Source organism: Phoca vitulina, unplaced genomic scaffold (genome assembly GCF_004348235.1).
Source record: "Phoca vitulina isolate PV1807 unplaced genomic scaffold, GSC_HSeal_1.0 scaffold34, whole genome shotgun sequence".
Taxonomy (NCBI): Eukaryota; Metazoa; Chordata; class Mammalia; order Carnivora; family Phocidae; genus Phoca; species Phoca vitulina.
In genome coordinates this window covers 6,535,851-6,555,790 of record NW_022589737.1, presented here as the reverse complement: position 1 = coordinate 6,555,790, position 19,940 = coordinate 6,535,851, and positions in this window count along the sequence as shown.

Here is a 19,940-nt window from a genome sequence, read left to right as displayed (position 1 = left end):
GTTACCCACAAAATGCATACATTTAGCCTTGTCACTGATGTGATTTGTTTCCCCACTACAAACAGAAATCACATCAGGGATTGAATATATATGTGATATACATAGAATATATAATTATATGTAGTTTCTCTACTATGTTAACTTTTTAGAAATCCTGTCCACCGTTCAGTCTGATTGTCAATTTCCTACTGCCGCTCACCTATAAATTAAATGCTTGTAGCTCCCACTGTCAATATGCCACCTTAGAGCTCTCTTCTGAGCCCACACTCAGATGCAGCACTAACAAAATGCAAACCACAGAGGGAACAAAGCATTAGGTTGACTGTCCCAAGCATGTCACATCGCAAATTCACGTGTGCCACGATGGAATAGGCATATTTCCCCATTACTGAACTTTCCTATTTCTACTGTTGTGGCAAACGTAACCTGGACCATTTAAGCTGATCTGTTTCTTCTGGCTTAAAACTCAGTATCTTCCAGCTAAACACTCACATCCCATACCCCCCTCCACCCTCCAGGTATGGAGAGGAGGGAGGGTGGCACGCTCTCTCATCCAGGACTCTCAGGGAAGTTCTTACCTGGTGCATTCCCATCCTCCACCTTTGTCAGTTACCTGTGAGATGCAGCTGGTCTCTTCTGGTCCTTATCATTTTCCTTTGGTGTCTTCTGTGGATATCCACCATTCCAGCATCCCGTGATAGCCCGGAGTAAACAGTCCACATCATCTGTGCCCCAGTCACAGGCTCTCTCATTCTTCAGGGCCTCCCTGGGGGCTTAGCCCTACCCCTCCCAGATGCTCTTCCATTACTGTGATGGGGTGCCGGGATTCTGCAAAACTGTCCCTAGATCGTTTTCATTCACTCGGGCTACTCCACGGCTAAGGTGCTCTACTGCTACTGCGTACACTGAGTTACACCGGGGGTGGGGTGACTGTATATGTCTCCTCTCTTCACCTTGTATGGAACTTACCTGGGATATTTGGCCACCATCCATCATCTACCATCCATCCATCCATTGTTAGCTCTGAGATGGTATAGAGGTGGGGCTCCTATGTAATGGGGTCCATAACTTTGACATTGTCTTAATAGCCACTTCCACATCTCTCTGGAAACCATTGCAACCAGAAAGGGTTCTGATCCCTTCTTCAGGCTGTGTGGAATCTCACATTTCCATTATTATGTATTTTCTACTCCATTGTTGCTGTGAATTATATTTTATGCCTTCATACTTTTCTTCTCTCAAAAAGCCCATCACTGGCAAATCAAAAGTTTTCATTTTCAAGACTTTTGTTTCTGCTCTCCATTAAATTATATATTTCATAACAAAATGGACTTTCACATTTTAGTATTTACCCATGTTCCTCCAAGAACAGTGCTTATCAGAAACTGTTGTCTAAATCTTGGCACAGAAGGTCATAAGTACCTGAAAATTTGGCGTTCCGTTATGGGGATAAGAAGAAAGAGTTTCTATATAAAAATTTTATCTATTCCTTTCTCATGAGGAATCCATACTCATCTTCTTTCAGCACAAAAACCCTTAATATACAGATGGGTGTGGATTATTACCACTGTTACCCACTATAAGCTGTACTATTACTAGTATAAAATGGCATGACTTTAACTCTTTTATCCCAAGGATAAAATTCATCATATTTGCATGTCAGCAGGACTAAATTCTGTACATAATGGGTCACTCTCATCAACTGCTAGGTGGCCACCTCTTTGGGGGCAAGGACAGCACTTACCTTGCTCACTGCATATGTCTAGTGCCCAACACGATGCCTGCATGCAGTCGGCGCTCTGTAGATGTTGGTTGATTGAATGACTGCCTCCCATCCCCTTCACGACTGCTGAAAGGGGGTTCCAAGCAGAACAGGTTTAAAAAATCCAGATTTAGATTTTGTCTGCCCAATATACTCCAGAAGGAGAATGAATGCGTAACATATCAGAATTTTAGAATCCCTATTGGCCCCACTAACAGGAAATGTAAGGTGGCTTGTCAAAATGAGCCAGGACTACCATCTAGAAACCTCCATATACTCTAATTCAACCTTCCTTTTCAAACTGATATGACCATTTCATCATTTGTCACCTCCGAAATAGTAAAAAATATTTACTTCCTAGACCTTCTTGTTCAGATTGTCTCCTGTTTTCTCCAGAACCGTGTCTGCTGGTAAAAACAAACAAACAAACAAACAACAACAACAAAAACCCACAAAAACAAGCAAGCACACAAACAAAAAAACAGCATCTAAATCCACCCTTAGAAAATGAAACAAAGGGGCGCCTGGGTGGCTCAGTCGTTAAGCATCTGCCTTCGGCTCAGGTCATGATCCCATGGTCCTGGGATCAAGTCCCACATTGGGCTCCCTGCTCAGCGGGGAGTCTGCTTCTCCTTCTCCCTCTGCCTGCCACTCTGCCTACTTGTGCTCTCTCTATCTCTCAGTCAAATAAATAAAATCTTAAAAAAAAAAAAAAATGAAACAAATACAAAGAATGCTCCTAGAGAAAAAGGAGAACTTTCTTGAAAGGGAAATTCAAGACCAAGGACACCTGCGTCTCTTGGTTGCTGTAATTTAAGGGCAGGATGAGACTCCACCCCTAACAAAACCTTGGCCTTCACAGACCATGCTGGTGCTCAGTTAAAAAAACAGTCAAGCAGAGTATTTAAATATCAGCTCTTAACAGTGTTGCCCCTCACAAGAAAGACAGCCAGATTTTGTGCACCCACTCTCCTTAGGCCAAGATTAATGTGTGCCTGAGAGAAGAGAGAAGGCTCTTTTAGGACATAGGAAAGGATTTCAGGAAGGGGCGGGTGGAGGCATCTCTCTGAGCTCAGAGGCTGCTGGAGCAAATCGATCAAACAGAGCCGTCCTGAGGTTTGCCCGCTAGGTAGGCAGCTTTCCTAGAGTTTGCCATGCTTTGTGCTTAGAATAGCCCCTCAAGGAAGAGCAGCTGTAGAAAGCCAACTCTTTATATGCTCAGACATTCAACCTTCCCCCAAAGCCCACGGTCTATCCCCCATACTTGTCCTTGCTTTATCCCTTCTTTATAACTCAAGCTTTATTCCTCTTATCACCCTTCCAATATTTGTTAGACTTATAGATAATATGTCCTATAATTTCTGAAATATTTTAAAAATCACCTCAACTTGTATTATTTAGACACATGGATTTTAAAAACGCATGCATATCAATAATACATGTATATCAATGATAGTGATACTAGACACCCATATCTATGTTTCATAAAATGGTAAAGTACTTCAGGGAGTGCTAGAACCTTTGAAACCACATTACCTGGGTTTGAATTCTGCCTCTATTCTTTCCTACCTGTGAGGCTCCTGGACCTTAATTTTATCTTCCCCAATGTGGAAATAAATAATAAAATTTTATTTCATCAAGTTACTATGAAGATTAAATGAGTTAATTTGCAAGTAAGGTCCTTCAAACACTGCCCAGGTTACGTGTACTTAACAAATGTTAAGTAATATTAGTATTATTTATCCTCTTCCTCCTTTCTTACCATTGCTTTTACAACCCACAGATGTTGCTGAGATGCCCCACTGAGCACTGGTCAGTTAGTGTTCATGTGTGGAACCTTCTCATCTTTAGGTCTCAGCTCGAATGTCACTTTCTGGGAACAGAGGCTCCCTTGCCCATCCTGGGTCCATCGTGCCACTGTCCACCATCTCTCCCATCCGAGCTCTTAGATGAAGTTCATTTCTTGAACATACAACAGCCTGTACTGGTTTCACTCATTTATTTGTGAAATGTTTATACATTATTTTTATCTAAATAAATGCCCATACAGAACAGCATCACAGTTCCCCTTTAGACTACAAAATGATTTCAAAGACTTTGTCTGCCTTTTCTTGGCTATATCCCCAGGGTCTCGTGCAGGTGATTCATGGTAAGAGTTAATAAGTATCTGTTGAATGAAAGAAGGAAGGATTGCTATTATCTTGCAGACAAGGAAAAGTCAGGCACAGTAGATAGATGAAAGTACCTTCCCCAAGGTCACCTGATACTCAAAGGCAGGACGGGGAAGAAGTCTAGCACTAATTCTATTGTAGCAATACCACGTGTACAAGAGACTAGAATAGTGTGCACAGAGTGTGATCACAGCCCCCCAGGAGTCCTCGACACCTTTATAGGAGCCCCTCGGGGGTCAAAATTATTTTCATCCTTATGCTAAGAATGCTATTTGGCTTTTTCACTCAGTTGGCATCCGCCCTGGAGATACAAAAGCAATGGTGGGTAAAAATGCTGACCACTTAGTGGGAATTAAAGCACAAACACCAAACTGTCCTAGCCATTGTATTTTTCACTGCCACGTGCTCGCAGTAAGGAAAATACAAAAGCCAGTTCACCTAAAGAATACCTTCTAAAGAAACAGTAAAAATGATTAATTTTATTAAACCTCAACCCTTAAATATAAACATTATTAATATTCTGTGTGACAGACTGATGTCCACATAGAACACATGGGCTGGCAAAACCAAGTATGAAGGTTATCGCAAGGAAATGAACATGCGTGATTAAGTTGTGAGCTCAACTAGCCACTTTTTCTTGTTTTTTTATTGAAGAATAATTGACATATGTTATTGTAGTTGTTCCAGATGTACAATATAGTGAGTCAATATTTATGAACATTAAGGAATGGTCACCACAGTAAGTATAGTTACCGTCTGTCACCATACAAAGTTGTTAGCTGCTTTTTTTTCTTGGAACACAATTTTTGCTTGAAAGAACAAATTTCAGACAAACCATGGTTATTCAGAGTTGGGCATTTGGCAGACATTTTCTCAAAAATGAGCAAAGGGAGCCTACCAGTTAAGGGAAAACAACTTAGAGTATTTGTTGCCAATGACAAAATGTGAGCATCTGAGCAAAACTCAGAATTTTAAAAAATGTGTGTCTGCAACCATGAGCTAGACAGCATCCCAATACTCAAAGAGGATTTTTTTCTTATATGATTAGTAGTTATATTAATAAAGGGTGGGTTTTTTTATATCGGATTAAAAAACATGTCAACTTTTGTATGATCTGAATAACTCAACAAACCAGTATTTTCCAAATGGCTAATGCCTGATGTTATGAAATCATACAGGGGTAAAAGATCCATGAATTTTTATATAACAGACTGTAAGACTTCACTAATGTGGTTTCAGATTCAATACTGCTTTTAACCTTTAAGAAACTACTGCAACCTGTCAAGTTTGGTGTAGTAACAAAGAGTATCCATAATTATTTAAAAAACCTATGAGAATATGTCTCCTTTTTCCTACTACATATCTGTATGAGGCCCAATTTTCTTCACATACTTCAACCAAAACCAACCTATTCCAACAAATTGAATGCAAAAGCAGGTAAGAGAATCCAACTGAGTTCTATTGTCAGACATTAGAGAGATTTGCAAAATGTAAAATAATCACACTTTTCTTACTAAATTGCTCTTATTTTGGGAACTGTGGTTAATTTTCATAAAAACATTTTATAAAGGGTTTATTGTTATTTTACAATAATATTCTTTTTTTCCGTTTTTTTCCTTCTAATATGGTAAATAGCGATAGTGATAACTCACAAAATAATCCTACTTTGAGGACCTCAGATATTTTGAAGTGTGTAAAGGGGGTCTCAAGGCCATAAAGTTTTAGAACTGCTGAATTTGGACATACCAGCTGATGTTCAAACCTGTAAGTGTTTATGGAAGTATATGGAGGTCCCTGGTCGGTGAGTTCCAGGGTCCTAAAACTCATACCATCTTGTGATCTGTGATACAGCTCCCCAAGGCCATATTAGTATCATTTTAGAATTAACAAATGATCTGTAAAATTTTAAAATTAGTAAATAATACCTATCTATTGATCAGGATATTGGTTAAAAAAAAATCTTCAGGGGTAAAAAGAACAAAGATTTATTTTTTCACACATGGTAAATGTACATTTCATGTTGTCTGGGGCTCTGCTGCCTAGCTCTTCACTCCAGGATCCTGGCTAATACAGCATCTAGCATTTGAAGTGCTGCTGGTTGTATTGGCAGGAGAAGGGAATGTGATGAATTGTCCACCCTAAGAGGACCAGCTCTTAAATCTCCCACCAAGAAGGGGTGAGTGGCACTTCCATGTGTATGTCATTGGCCAAAGCAAATCTCAAGACCCTGCCTAATTTCCCAGAGGTCAGGGACTTGCCATCTTGCCATGAAACCATGATCAGGGAAGTAGGGAGGTTGGGTGCAGGATTTGTGAGAGGTAGGATGCATCAGCAGCCCCAATGGCTATCCCAATATACTGCTCCATTCAAAACATAAAACCTCATTTATGAAATTTACTGATATCTTATTCTTAATTTAGTCATCCATAATTTTTCATACTTAAATTATTTTGTGCATAATGTTTTGTGTTCTTTTCATTTGACATCATTCGAAACGTCTCCATAGTTATTGCATTTGTCATTTTAATGTCAATATTAAATTTTACTCTATTGATAAATTGTAATTTTAGACATTTCTTAACTGTCAGTTATTTGGATGGTAGTAGTCTTTCACTATTACAGATGGCATAGCAAAACACATCATTAAGAGGAAATATTTTTAAAAGTGATTTATTTGGGGTTACCGAGTCAAGAAGTAGGATGGATTCTTATAAGGACACATCTTACATAATGCCCGCCATTTTATAAACTTTTGTGGACAAGGATCTGACCTTATTCATTTCTGTATCCCAGGAGCCTAACAAAATATCTGGAATTTGGTAGGCATTCAATATATGTCCACTGAATGAATGGCTTTTGCCAGATTACTTTCCAGAATTATTACACCAATTTACAAGGTCACCAGCACAGAATTATATCACTCTAACGGACTCTTTAATAGTTTGAGCAGCGGTTTTCCTTTCATTTATTTAACGATTAGCAGGGCTAAAAAGAATTCCAAGATTTTTCTTTTATTATTTGTATTTCCTTTCACACGTGCTCCCCTTAGTAAAGTGAACCTGGTGATCCCTCTAAGGAATTTATATACTGTCCCCACATATTTTTGTTTTCAAGGACTCATGGAAAGAAGAGAATAAACTAGGAATAAGTGGAGGTGGGGCCAGTGGGCTCCACTGAAGAAATAAAGCACAGGATTTCATCATTGTTGTTATATTTTTCCTGCTGCTATTTCCACTAGCACACCAGCAGACAGCATGTATTGAACACACTTTGTAAATATTATCTCTAGTCTATGTAACATTATTGAAAGGTAGAAACGATGATAGCTCCATTTTCTGGGTGATGGAAAAGTTGCAATTGCCCAAAACTACACAGGTAGGAAGAAGCAAGTCAGGGGTTGAATCTATGTTTGTCTGAACTTGGATCCTGAGTTTTTTCTCTCTACTTTCTGTTGCCTCCCACCGCTCACTTGAGGGCCTCATCAACAGCCTAAAGCAGAGTCTAGGGAGGAAGGGTTCACTTGGGCCCATGGGGCTGACATGGGGTACTGGCCCAGGCGGTCAGGTGTCTGCAGACAGAGGTTCTGGTGGCGATACTGTTGTGATACTTCAGGTGTTACGGGATTTGCGCCTCCTTAGCGCCCTGGTTCTTGGTCACGTGGCTTCGAATGAAGAGGTAGACCAGATGAAGAGTGGTGGGCAGCAAAGCAAAGTTTATTAAGCAATAGTATAAAGCTCCCAGAGAGGGAGGAGGGGCCCAAGCTGTTTGCCCCGGAGTTTCTAAGTTTAAGGGTTTTTATGAGTTGTTTTGCGGAACTATCTTAAGCAATCAGGATGTGCTGGCTCATGCCAATCAGGGCTTTGGTCACGTATCTGTCTACCTATTAGGTTAATGTCCACGTGCTGAAGGTGACTTTTTTGCTGACATTTGGGGGCTTAGGTCTTAACTGCCCCTTGCCCATGATATTGACAAATGCTTTTGTGGCTAATTGTCTTATTTTAGGATGTTTTGCAGAATACATTTCCACAAAGGCTGTAAAGCAGAATGTCAGTGTGGTCCTGTCTAGGCTGCAAAACAGGATATCAGCGCTGTTTTATCTTAGCTGTCCTGACTCCATATTTTCTTCTTGGGGACCCTGGCCCTGACTACCTAACTGTCCAACTTTAGTTGAACTCCTGACACAAGGACATGTGACCTGAGGCAGGGCCCCCAGCAGCATCTGAGGTCATGCAGCACAGGGATCTAGGCCTTAAGAACAAGGGTGTACAGTAAAGAGGTAGGTCATCAGAGCCCAGTTGAGAAGGTGCCATCTCAAAGCAGGTGCCATTCGGTGGAAGAGCTGAAGGACAAACCAGGGAGGAAGGCAGCAGCCCAGGAGGAGTCTCAGATTTAAGCTGCTGGCAAGTTCTAGACCTTGCCTTCCGCTGATAAGCACTGGCTATGAAGTCAACTGATGGAAACTTCTTCCTTAGTTCTCCAACAGGCAGCCTCTAGTCACATATGACTATTGACATTTAAATTAATTAAAGTGGGATAAAATTAAAACATCAGTTCCCCAGTGACAGTAGCTACACTTCAAGGGCTTGTATCCACATGTGGCTAGTGGCTACTGTATGGGGCATCACAGATATAAAGGAGTCTGTCATCACAGAAAGTTCTCTTTGGATGGCGGCTAGACCCCTGCTTCTCAAGGTGGACCAGCAGTAGCAGCAGCAACTTCATGGGGGAGCTTGTGAGAAATGCAGACTCTCAGGCCCTGCCCCAGCCCTACTGCCCTGGAAGCTTCAGACTACAAGATCCGCAGGTGATGTGTCAACACAGTCAGGTGCAGGGGCACCTGTCTGGGCGGGTTCAGGAAATCAGTGGCTGTGCTCTGCCTGCCCAACACCTGCTACCCGCAGGGCGTGGGGCTAAGGAAGAGAAACTAACCTTTAATTTGTCTTCTTTACTGCAACCGTTCCCCAGGTCTATCGCTTTTCCTTTTTAGTTTTGTTCATTCATTATGAACGTATTTTTGGAACCTATTAATATTTAAAAGATTGTGATGGTGGGAGCCTGCCCTGGCTTTTACTTGGGAACAGTCATATCCCTCAGCCCCCCCCCCCCCCCCCGCCTCCCCCCCCCCCACTCCTCCTTTTCCCCTCCTCCTTTTCCTCTTCCCCCTCCCCTTAGATTTTGGCTCTATAGCCAACACCCCTGCAGCATCCCTCCGCTGAAGTGGTGACTTCACCGGCTCAGAGCTGTGCAATTTCAGCAGCATCTGAGAAGCGACTGGAAAGACTCTGCACAGCCCCTTTTGCAACGCAACCATGCTGGAGAGCGTTTATATATTCCCAGGCAGTCATGGGGGCCCATCTTGCAAGGCCTCATAAATATTTAACAACAAGCACTTTGTAAAGAAGAGTGTTATTAAGGGCGGTGCTTCCAGCAGCTTCAGAGGTGCCCATATATCAGGAGCTGCTAATGCTATGTGCACACAACCCTCTTGCAATAATAGCCCCAGGCAAATCAGCTCCTTATCTTTTAGGGAGAGTTGGGAGAGAATTTAGAGGAATTTGTAAATATCCCTGCTCTCCAGAAGAAACAAGCAGGTTCCTCTCCTAATAGAGAAGTGCCTTCCAACAAATCATGCATCTCAGAGAGAAAAAGCAGTGACCAGAAGAAAAAATAAATATACATATACACATACACATACACACACACATACATATACATATACACATACACATACATATACATATATATATGTGTGCTTGTGTGTCTACATAGAAAGTCCACACAAAGAAGATGCCTGCGCACCCAATTTTTAGCAGGGCTTTTATTCTGATGCTAACATGAATCTTTTATCCCCATGGAAGCCAGGCCCATGCCACTTATTTCAACACTTCAAGCTTTAATGATACTGTTTCATTTTTCTTTACTCTGTGGATTGGATACAGCACATTGCAATTCAAATTGTCCCAAACACCCTAGTAAGCATGAGGTGATCACATTTCTTCCTAAGTGTAAATGACTCTCCACAGGGGACTCATTCTGAGAACATGGGGGCTGGGGCAGCATTGCCCTGGCAACTTCTTTTTCCCCAGATGATCATCACTGGAGGTAAATGCTTGGAAGATTAAAGTCCCCAATCCATGAAGCAAATTCCGGTTAGGTTCAGAAAATATCCTCCATTGGCCCACTCTTAGTACAACCAATAAATCACAAAGGATTAGAAAATGAAAGGTTGTATGTTAGTGTATGTAGTGTATGTGTATGTGTGTGTGTGTGTGTGTGGTGTATCATGCTTATTGCATTTTTCCCCAAAATAACTCTTGTGAAGGGGTCTGAAAAGCTAAGTTGGCTGGCTCAAGGTGACCCACAGAAGCCATTGAAAGAGCACTTGTGTGTTTTCTACCATAAACACTGCCCCCCAAAGTCTGCCAGGAAAGCAATTGACTTTTGAGCACTGGCATGGATTATGTTCCATACAGATAAACAATATTTCCCTGGAAATCACCTTCTACATGCAGAGCAGAGTCCTAGCACCATATACATGAGTGGGAACTGCTTATGTAAAGTAGTGATCCATCTGCCTTTTTGTGAGTGATTCTGGGCTGTAGTTAGCAAATTGCCCAGAGCCTGGCCAGCAGCCCTGTTTTTGCTGAGAACAGGTGAGAGAACCTTAAGAAAACCACGCATGCTGACTGAACCATGCCCTAATGCAGCCATCACAAACCTGTCCTACATATTCATGAGCAAGCAGTTTCCAATATATATGCTTTGTTCCAAGTCATAATCAAAAAGTTCGTTTTTTAAGTTAGTTGCTTGGAACCTGGAATAAACTTTCCCATAGAAACGATGTTATAAATAGAGCTCAAGCCTAGCCCACAAATGATTATCTAATCCTTAATGTGGTTCCAGTATTATAGAGTTGCAAGGAAACTTTGTGGAAAACAATAACTGTGCCATACCAGTAATTAAACCAAACAGTGGAACAATAAAATGAAACGTTTTTTTTTTTTTCTTTTTACATGGAAGCTCATTCGTGAAGAAAGTCAGATTAATTGGAGAAGGATAAGCCGTTAAATGGAGACTGTGTGGTGCTCTTGAAGGAGGCTTTGGGGTTACCTCAAGGGCTGTTGAGTTTGATGGCACAGGCTCTTTACTATGTCTCATTTCACTTCAAAACTTATGACTTGCCTTCTGCTTGGTACAGGTGTATAACTAGCACTAGTACTCATCCTCCATAATGAGAGTCAGTTTTTTTTGTTTTCCTCACCAGTTGAAAAAAGAGAGCAAGGGAAACTGGGAGGAGGAGGAGGGAAGAAAAGAAGAGAGAGTCTGGAGGGAGGAAAGGGGGAAGGAATTTTCTCGACACAAGAAAGCAAAAGTTAAAACATGAAGAGTATAAGTTGGGAGTTTAAAGAAAACCTTTGAGTCAAAGAGTGCCTTCAGCTGTCCAATGAATCAGTCAAAAGAAGGGGAGGAGGAGCACCTGGGTGGCACAGTTGGTTAAGCCTCCCACTCTCGGTTTCAGCTCTGATCCCAGGGTCTTGAGATCCCGTCCCATGTTGGCTCCGCACTCAGTGTGGACTGTGCTGGAGATTCTCTCTCCCTCTCCCTGTGCCCCTCCCCACCACGCGCGCAAGGCGAGCGCGGGGGCGCTCTCTCTCTCTCTCTCTCTCTCCAAATAAATAAATCTTAAAAGAAAAAAAAAAGAGGAGGAGGAGGGAGAGAGGGAGGGGAGAGAGGGCCTGAGGAAGAGAGTGAGGGAGGGGAAAGAGGAGAAGAGAGGGGGAGGGAGGGAGGAAGCTGGAGAGAGGCTTGACCCTTGAGTAGTAAATCCTGCAGGTGGGAGGGAAGGAGGAATGAGGTAAAGAGGGTGGCAAGATGGAGGGGATGGGATGGCTTGGATGAAAGAAGAAACTTTTAGAAGAAGGGAACCTGGAGCTTCCCAGGGTCACTGAGTGCTCAAGAACTAAGGGCTGAGTTCTTAGACTCCAGCAAAGACAGACTCAAGAGATGCAAACCTGGAAATCCAGTTTGGACTGTGGGGCTTTAAAAGTGGCGCAGCTCTTGGATCACGTGGGTCAAGGCTTTGGCTTTATTATGCAGAGAGATTTAATTCTCTTTTGTCTCAATCCTTCACTGCACACTAGGCTTTGGAGCCTAACCCAAAGGCCTATTAATTGGCTTTTCTAAACAAAAGAACCATCTTCCCTGAGATAAAACCTGCACTGCCTTATAATGCACAAGTGGATGAAGTCATTTATTTTTTTAAATAGCAATCTTTTCCCCTCAGGTTACACTTATTATATGTGCTTCTTTACAATCCGCAAAGAGTTTTCATATAATCCCTACCTGGCAAACCCCATCCTCCAAACTAAACTCTCATTATTTGGGTAGGAGCTGTTTAATAGTAAAAAATATTTAATCGCCACCAAAAGAAGTAAAAATAGGAAAATATTGCCACCTGGAAGGCTGGATCAAAGCCAATGACAATTATCTTCCCATTACTGGCTGTAAGACCCAGGGGTAAAAAAGGAACAAGCAGGAAGCGGAGAGAGACCCAGAAAGGCAGTTAGCCAGAAACCAGACTGAACTGGACTGGGAGCCTGACCACACCAGCACTATCCTAGAACACTGACGGTCTTGGGTCCCTTTTAGAGCTCTCTGGACCTCCCTCCCCACAGCCCTATTCTCTCCAGTTTGAGCCCCTGAACCATGGTGCATGCCTTATTTTCCTGACTTAATTCCTGGAATTGATGGTTGAACTTGACTTTCTTTCCTAGTCCTCCACTTCAGAGTTTGGTGGGGTGGGGGTAGGTATGAGGGGGTGAGGAGTTTTACCTTGAACTTTCTTCACCCTCGAGTCCTGTTGTGGTAACTGAGCAGAACTGATGATGTAATTGACATGGTAACTGACCAAGTCTTTTTTTGTTTTGGTTTTGGTTTTTTGAAATACCTGCTTTAAGATTGCATTTGTGACAACAGAGAAGAGTGGATTACAGATTTTGTTTTGTTGTTATTTTGGTAGTGAATCCTATATGAGAGGATTGTTCAGAAAGTAAGTTTACATGAATTTTTAAAAAATCAGTTGTAAAGCAAGACAAAAATTAAGTATCATGCAACTGACAATTTAATTTGAAATTGATTGACCTGACTTAAAATAATACAGTTACAATATAAAAAATACTGTTACTTTTTCTTTATGTCATTTTATTTTTTTTAACCTCATGTCATTTTTTTTTTTAAGATTTTATTTATTTATTTCACAGAGAGATAGCAAGAGCAGGAACACAAGCAGGGGGAGTGGGAGAGGGAGAAGCAGGCTTCCCGCCGAGCAGGGAGCCCGATGTGGGGCTTGATCCCAGGACCCTGGGATCATGACCTGAGCTGAAGGCAGACATTTAATGACTGAGCCACCCAGGCGCCCCTAACCTCATGTCATTTTAAATATTTTTCATAAAGTGGCAGGATATAAAGATTTAAGTTTTTGCCAAGGTGCCACAATACAGTAGGTAGGAAATTTCAAAGTGAGTGGTCAAAGCAATGTAGATTACCAAAGGAAATTAATGAAAACTCATCGCACAGCTCTAAGCATTTCACATGATTTCAAGACATAAAAGAGTCCAGGGAAGATCTGATGAGTGTTTCTTTGGAAGAAGCCGTCACCATGCTTCCACACCCAGCCCTGTGGGGAAGGAGTATGCTTTCTTTTTTAACGAAGATTCCTGGCCAGGTTTTTGGTGGTCAGTGTGAAGGAGAGCAGACTTGTACCCAACTCACAGGAAAAGGATAAATCAGATCAGCCTGCACTCCCAGGTACCTATAGCCAGACATGCGCCATGCCAAAGAAGGAAAAGTCTGCCAGAGCCAGTTTGAATTCTGCCTAAGAGGGCTCCTTCCAAAGGGTGAAGAGACACAAGGGCAAAGGTCCATGACAATCCCCACTTGGGACCTCGCACCTATTCTGTCGATGTGGGCATGCACCTTTTCCTCAGCTGGCACGTCCTAATCCCTGCCATGAGAAGCCTGGCTCAAGTCCTATGACCACTTTTCTCTCCTCAGTCCCACTGCCCATCCCCAGCACAGCTTATCTGCAAGCTGGAGTGGGGAGAGGAGAAGGCTACTGTCTTTCTGGCAGAGTGTTGATTTGATTAAATCAAGTTCCAAATCCTGATGAAAATCTTAGGCTGCATATTCTAATTTCCTAACTCAGATTGTATTTGTGACTTAAATAGATGATTGCTTACTTAAGAACCAATCTGATATGGAACCAGCCAGCCTCAGTACACTCATAAGGATTGCCTACTGCCAATGTCCATCCTGATTGGCCAGTGTGCACATCTGCTTCATAGGAAGCAAAAGAGTCATGGGCCTGCCGGCATCCACATCCAAATGCAGGTAGGGATTATAATAGAATAGAAAAAAAGAAAACGTTTTATATATTGAATAACACATGAGATCCCGAGTTTTAAACTAATTCCATGTGTTTGCTTCCACAAAATCATTTCAAACTGTTTTACGTGCTCTTTAATACATATTGTGCATCTCATCATTTTTGGCCAGGATTTCAAGGAGATAATCCAATTAGGAATATTCTGGAATCAGGTAGAAACAAGAGACCAAAAGACCACACAGAGATGGGACTAATTCAGAAGTCAGTAATCATCGAAAATAGTTTTTCAAACCACCAACTATGATCCATTCATTATTTAGGAAATGAATCTAGTGGCTTATGACCCAGTGAATTATTTTTAAATGAAACTGAATGCATGGGATGGGACAGAAGAGAACAGAATAGAGTAGAAAATGTCACTCACGGTAAGATTAAATATGGTTCAGCAATGGCTTTGTTTGCTTTATGTGTGTACCTGTGTACCTGTGCATGCGTTCTGGGTTAAGGACATAAAATATAGTTCATACTGTGTCTCACAGTTAAAACAAGTTTTAAGATTAAAAAAAACTTCATATACCAAACCTATGGAGAAGAACTGAGTCAGGAATCAAAGGTAGTACCAAAAATACAATAGAGAAAGTGAGAGAGCAGAGTGTGACAGACAAGTCAGACAAGTTCCAGATGTGTCTTCAGCTGTCCCCTCATGTCTTTTTTTTTTTTTCCCCTCTAGTGGAAGGTGGTTCTCACACCCGGAGCTCCTTACAGGCATGTTGTACTTTTTGCCTTTGCCAAGGGAAGGAAGAAGGAAAGGGGAAAGAAGGGGAAGGAGAAGGGAAAAGAGGGAGGGCAAGGAAGGGAAGAAAGAAAGAGAAGGAATAAATCAAAAATTGAGCAGGTCTATGAAGACAGTTGGGGACCATTTTACACCACCTTCTCTCTTCAAACAATCTCAACCTACTTAGCCTCTGGGGGACATGTGCCTATAAAAAGCCGCTTTGAACTGATGGGAATTCCAGGTTAAAATCAATGCACACAAAAACTAATGATGTATCGTATGGTGACTAACATAACATAATAGAAAAAATAAAACAACGCACGATGCACTTTGCTGAATTGTCATATGTGACAATTTTTTTATATGGTCGTGGTAGTAACAAAATCACTGTACTATGTATAATGCCCTGGTAAACTTTTTTTTTTTTTTTGAACACTCATCCCATGCTGATCAAGTACATGGGACTATATCATTGCAGTAGCATCTTCCCAGCGTATATGCTGACTGCAGAAGATACCGTCATAAAGGATGGACTACACTTGGGGCGGCCGCCTTGTGTTGACTTCAGATGGCACTTTTCCCAGTGTATTCTATATGAATGGTGCCCCTGGAGTTGTAAAATGCAGTGCCCCTGTGTACGCCTTGCCCTCCTGGACACCTGCTGTAATGCCCCCTGCTGGCCAGGACAGCATCTGCAGAGCTAGGTATAGCCTTGACCTCTGTAACTGCAAGTATGGGCACTGAGTCCCAGGTCTCCTGTGGGTCTTGACCACTATGGAGGTCAATGCTCAGTCTTCACCTGCTCTTGTATGGTCTTTTCCTGGACTGGGGGTGAGGGTGGGGGGTCTCCTGACTACCAGGTAGTATATATAACTTCTTCATCTTCATACTACCTGTAAGGCATCTGGTAGGTCTAGTACAAGGAAATCTCTCTTTTTTTTCCTACAATATGCTGACAGCAAAAGTCTCTCCCTATCTCCTCCTTTCACCTTCATTCTTCAAGGGCCAGTGAAGCTTCCAGGCCATCTTCAGTGAAGCTCTTTCTAACCACTCAGCTCTCATTGCCCTTCCTCTCTTCTGAATGACCAAAGCACTGGGATTTTACACTACTTAATTTAACTCAGTAAAGGCTATCTGTGCTGCTCACTGTGGTCTTATGCATTAGTGTGAGTCTAGAGTATTATTTAGACTGGGGATTTCGTAGTCCTTGGTATTCTTTGCAGCACCCAGCATCCTGCAGTGTCTAAAAGTACAGGCCACACTCAGAGTTGGTTGTGAGAAGTCAGTTCCTGGAGCATCATTCTCTTCATGTGTGAAAAGTAACTTCTGGACCAATGGATCTCTCTTGGAGAACTTCTGAATGGTTGGACATGGTTTCTGGAAATAAGAAACAGAAAAATAAAATTAACTTATATGCCAGGCAGGATATAAAGTGCTTTATATACATCATTTTTCTTAATACTGATCACAACCCTATTTGGTATTTTTTAACCACAATTTATTGAAGAAGAAATAGAAAATCAGGGGTGGGTCTCTCCAAAATTGTACAGCTAGTAAGTGGTAGAGCCCAGATCCCAAGTCTGTGCTCCCGTTACAAAAGTAATACCTCTTATGTAGATTAGTCCTGTTCTGAATTTCAAATAATTCAGGGAGAACGAGAAGTGCTTCCTGTCTGCTAGGGAGTTCTTCCAGTTCTGGAGAAGATCTGAGGACATTCCTTCCCAAGAACTATAAGCTAGTTATCCAGGAGCTGGTAGGATTTCTGACTATCTTATGGATTCACACTGGACATTGGTCATTCATAAGAAAATCACCTCCAACCATCAAGCTGAGATGAAGGCTGCAAAAAAAGAAAAGAAGTGCCACAAGTGAATCATATAATCTGGGGGAAATAACAAAGAAATCAAAGATCTAGAAAGACTGGAATCAACCAATGACAAAGTAGCTAGGTGAAGTTAGTGAAGAATTCATGAAACAGGTCAGAATGTATGTACAGCTTTTGACAGACCTGATACTCTTTTAGAAAAGCTGTTGTGTCATTGCTACAGGAAAAATAACACTCAAGGCTGACATGGCCAGAAGGCTTAGTACTCCTAAGCCCAGGGGAAATGATGATAATGATTTAAAAAAAAAATCTTTATTTGGCACTTACTATTCTGAATACTGTGTTAAATTTCTAACATAAATGTATTACTTAAACTAATGAAAACATGATGTGGATTGTTTCTGCAAGTATTTATTGATCTTTTACTATGAGGGTATGGTAGTGAACAAAAGAGACAACATTCTCTTTCCTCTGCATTCTTAGAAATATTATTATTCCTATACTACAGAGGAGTTAACCAAGGCTTGCAAAGGTCAAGTAATTTGTACAAATCACACACAGATAGTCGATGGCAGAAGGTTTGAGTTTGAATCCAAAACTGTCTGACTCCAAAGCTCAAATGGAACCCCACCCTGCCACTGCTTCCAGATGTACTCAGAATACAGCCAGGCATGTCCCATGTAAGACCCCATTCTTAATTTTCTTACTTGCTGGAGCATTATACACATGGTCTTTATGGTCTGTTCTGGCCCTTGATCATATTGTCATTTACTATTTTCTAAAAGTTTCATGGATATAAAACTTGCTTGTCCACCTAAATTGAAAATTCCTAGAAGATTGGACAAAAGAATATATTCTGCAGCATTTCCCAGAGGGCTGGGTGCATTTCACACAGGTTTTAAGCACCTGTTAATCTGCCAGGGCACCATGCTCAGCACCAGGGGGAATTTTAAAAAATTAAAAGAATAAAATAAAATATTGCCTCTGCCATTCGGAGTCTTATAACTTAGTGGGCACTGTCATTAAACATTGACTGATAGAATTTTAGTTTCAACAAATCCCATTTTTGAGAACTCATGACTGACTGGATGAAGTTCCCAAAGACTAGAAAGAGACCAATGTAATGGTTTTCAAAACGTCAGAAAGATTAGGGCTCAGAAAAGTAGATATTGGTAATAATGCCTAACTTGCCTATGAAAAACAACTTCAAGACAAATGAAGAGAGAATTAATTGAGAGAAATCATTGGGTGTTGGGTGACAACCAACATGGCTTTGAAAGGAATACATCAAGTCTGACCAATCCAGTTTACTTTTTTTTTTTTTTTTAAAGATTTTATTTATTTATTTGATAGAGAGAGTGAGAGAGCACAAGCAGGGGGAACAGTAGAGGGAGAGGGAGAAGCAGGTTCCCTGCCAAGCAGGGAGCTCGATGCGGGGCTCGATCCCAGGACCCTGGGATCATGACCTGAGCCGAAGGCAGACGCTTAACCATCTGAGCCACCCAGGCGCCCCAATCCAGTTTACTTTTATCCCAAGAGCAAGATGGACCGTGTAGAAATGGTGAGTTAATAAATAAGTATAGCTTTACTACAGCAAGGTTCTGTTCTCTGTGATAGGCTCATAAGTAAGCTAATAAAACATAGCCTAGGTGACTATGCTAGAAAGTGGGTACACTCCAGGGAAGCCACAGAAGAGGTGTTTGATAGGAACTGGTTGAGTCCTGAAGTATTTCCAATTTCCATTGATGATGTGGAGGGTAGGAGCATGGATGAGCTTATTAAGTCATGAGTAGCCCCAAAGTGCTGTGCAGACACTCCCTGTTGACCAGGCCTGGAATTCTCCATAGCTCAGACAAATTACTGAGGAAATAGTTAAAAATGGGAACAGGTTGGATTTTAATAAAGAAAGTATATAGGGAAAACCACTTCTGATCTTTTCCTCTTTCTCTCTTGACTTTACTTCTGGGAGCCAAGTGCGGAGGAAGCCTCCTCTTGAAGCCAGAGGCTCTGATGTGGGAGGAAGATTATCTGGCTTTGGGTTGTGAGTCGGTCCACTGGGGCCTCGGTTTTCCCATCTGTGCAATGGGATAACAGCTGACTGGCTGTACAAGCATTATCTTGTGTGGATTAGCTAATTAATGATCTTTTGGGGTCTTAAAAATACCAAGTGTTGCATAAATGCTAAGTATTATTATGCTTCACGTAAAGGGCAAAGATCCCGACTTGGAAAGAAAATGGGAGGAAAAATTACAGGAGACAGTAGGGGAAAACACAGGAGAGAAGCTATTTGCCAGTTTGGGGAGCACAACTGCAAGGGCTTGAGCATCATAAAACATCTGTAAGTAATTTCCACTCACCTCTGCTCCTGCAGTGGCCATTAAGGGAGAACGCAGTCTATTGTCTTTAAGTAAAGAATCAGGGAAAGCAATAAAGTGAGCATTTGCCCTTGCCAAGGTTGAGGAAATCTCTCAAATGTCATACAATTTTGGATGTTCTAAATGAAGAAATTACTTAATCTACCTGGGGGATTGTGGCTGTTACATAAACCAACGTAAACAAGCCTCCAAAATCCAGCTACTGAGGATCCTTTGGACACACAGCAGACTGCTTCAAATTGACAGGTTTCCTGGGCTGCCCTTGAAACTCAATTTGCTGACACTCAGTTCATCCCAAATTAATGAAGTAGCCTGTTCAACGGCCAAAGCTGCCTTTCTGGGTTGGCCTCAAGAGTCCTCCCTGGGGCATAAGGAAGACTATTAGGACAAATTCTAGATGTCCAGGTACCATAGGGTGATGTCAATTAAATAAAACGCATTGGCCTCAGAGGAGGGGAAGGGGCATTATGGCAAAGTCTTCTCTTACTGGAGGTGATCAGCTGAGCCCCCAAAGTGTCAAAGAGATTGGAAGTGGGAGTCGTTTCAGAAGCCGATGCCACAGGCACAAAGAAACACTATTTGTGCACTTTTTTCCTTCCTGGTTCCAACCACCTGCCACCTCAAGGGTCCCTCTAATAAATTAAAAGA